Raw genomic sequence first — 2,500 nt, 5'->3', positions numbered from 1 at the left:
GACACACACACAAACAACAACAACAACAACAACAACAACAACAACACTAACAAGGAAAACTGCAACAATGAACAGCTCGCCTCTCTGGTTACCTATACAACTACCTGGCTTTGTTTCGCGGCTCAGGTACACAGGTAAGCTGGCCGCTCTTCCTGTCGGGGGTCAAACCAGCGACGCAGGGACCCGCTTCTCATGTGGACAAATAGTTACCAGAGAAAAGGTGCCTGTGTGTGTGTGTGTGTGTGTGTGTGTGTGTGTGTGTGTGTGTGTGTGTGTGTGTGTGTGTGTGTGTGTGTGTGTGTGTGTGACTCAGATGGCCGAGTCCGCTCCACAGCTCTCTCTCTCTCTCTCTCTCTCTCTCTCTCTCTCTCTCTCTCTCTCTCTCTCATCTCTCTCTCTCTCTCTCTCTCTTCCTTTCACTTTAAGTAACCTGATCAGAACAAACAAAAAATACAAAGAAAATAACAAATATCAAATTACCACATTCTGAAATTACACGCGCTAAAATAGAATTAAATATATATAAAGAATATGAACAAATAGAAGAAAAAAACAGTAAAATACAGCACGCGGTCATAATTTACGAGCAGAGTAAATACATACCAAAGAACATAAAAAGAGAGAAACACTATGATTTACACGTCGTTTCGGATCATTACGGTCATTCGATGCCGAAAAGATGAAGGAAAAGTGGCTGAGGAGAAGAGAAGAAGAATTACATGCGATTACATAGGTTACCCAAACAGCAACAGATTTTTTGTTCGGAGACGTCAAGTAAGAAACTACTAGGAGGAGGCGGAGGCGGAGGAGAAAGAAAACGAGAAATCCACACAAGTACTCACCATAATGAAGTGGATGACAGTATTTCTTGCAGACCGTTGTTAGTGTTGATAATGGCGGCGGTAGTAGTAGTAGTAGTAGTCGTGAAGTAGTAGCAGTAGTGGTAGGGATGGTGGCAGTAAGTAACCTCACCAACTCCTCACACCACTTCACACGGAGACAACAACAGCCTCTAGTCCCGTTTTCCTTCCTTGATGCACGGACGCTCCAATACACACACGCACACACGCGCACTCACAGATCTGCTGGCACGGGTGGGCGGGCTTGGGAGGGAGTGAAGGAGAGAAGGGGTGGGTGGGTGGGGAGCGGTCTGAGTTCTTTCTATAAATCCTCGGCACAGTTGAGAAAGAATGTCGTCCCGCTGTGGAATTTTATCTCACTTTCACTCGAGAGGGATTTCCTTCGTGCGCTGAATCCACCACTGATCCGAAAGAAGAAGTTTTCAACCCACCACCACCGCCAGCCGCGACACACACAACAAGTTTCCTTCCTTCTCCACGCACACACTTACAGACTTACACTCACACACAGACACACCTACGTACGTACACAAGGATACACACGGATACACACACGCACACAGTAGAGGCAAAACAAAGAGCGTGTGAGTGTGTGTGTGTGTGTTTTTAAAGGAGCAGATGTTGCCACTCGTATCTATTATTATTTACTAATATTTGCCACAGGTGAGGTTCAGAATGTCCTTCAATAAATCACAATATTGTAAAATCTCTTCTTGTTCTAGTTTTCTTGGTTAGCTAGTTTTTTTTTTCTATCCAACCTTCTTTCTTGTTAGCTTTTTTTTTTTATTTATTTATTTTTTTTTTCTATCTCCAGGTCCGGTTCTCGTCAACTCCGCGCCTCTGTTGAGTGTCTGCAGCTGCTGGTCGTGGCGCAGGAGGTATAAGGGAGCTGGGACAGGTGGAGGGGCGAGTGAGAGGGCCAGAGGAGAGTCTTACTGGGGCTTTGCAGAAACACAAGCACCAGAAAACTTCGGATAGGTACACTGGTAAGTTATAGGTTTGTCATGGCAATACACTGCAACACACTGCCCGACAACACACTGAGTACCTCGCACAGCTGGAGCCAACACTGTATGCCGGAGGTTGGTTCAGTGTATGTACTTTTCCCCCTAAAGGTATTATGTAAACACCGATAACATTTTTGACTTTGTTTCTTTCGCTGGTAAAGAGTATGACGGTCAGCGGCACCCAGGCGAGTACAGACCTGCGAGGGAGGAAGAGAAGAGAGAGGAATTAATCAAATGCACTGCAGCTACAATAACATTCAGGCTTTACACAGAAACATGGAAGTTTTAACCCTTTCATTGTTGTGATCTTCCTTTGTTAATATTCACAACACTGTAAATAATTGTTTTCAGAGACACGCACGTACATAACAAAATAAAATAAATGAATGAATATAAATAAAAGAGATTAATTATGATTTTTTTTTATTCTACAGAAGTATTTTAAAACCTTGTATATATATAAAGAAAAAAATACTTGTCTAAAAAAGCAACAGGTAACCCAGAAAAAAAATTATATAAAAAGGTTAAAAAATACCTTTGTAATGTAGAAAGAAATCGACAAAATGTAAACGACTTATCCCTTTTTCTGCTTCCCTTACTCTTACCCCCCCCCAACCCCAAACCCTTCCCCCG

General features: G+C 43.0%; 1 long non-coding RNA gene across 1 annotated transcript in view; it reads right to left on the bottom strand.

Annotated features, from left to right (window-relative positions):
• LOC135101943 (uncharacterized) overlaps positions 1–2,500 on the bottom strand; it is a 72,093-nt gene that overhangs the window by 39,211 nt on the left and 30,382 nt on the right. The window contains exon 2 of the long non-coding RNA XR_010269472.1: positions 843–2,064. This is a non-coding gene — a long non-coding RNA (uncharacterized LOC135101943). The remainder of the gene's footprint in view (positions 1–842; positions 2,065–2,500) is intronic.

This window comes from Scylla paramamosain, chromosome 7 (assembly GCF_035594125.1).
Source record: "Scylla paramamosain isolate STU-SP2022 chromosome 7, ASM3559412v1, whole genome shotgun sequence".
NCBI classification, from domain to species: Eukaryota; Metazoa; Arthropoda; class Malacostraca; order Decapoda; family Portunidae; genus Scylla; species Scylla paramamosain.
The sequence above is the reverse complement of the archived record's forward strand: the minus strand, read 5'-3'. Positions and strand labels throughout refer to the sequence as shown.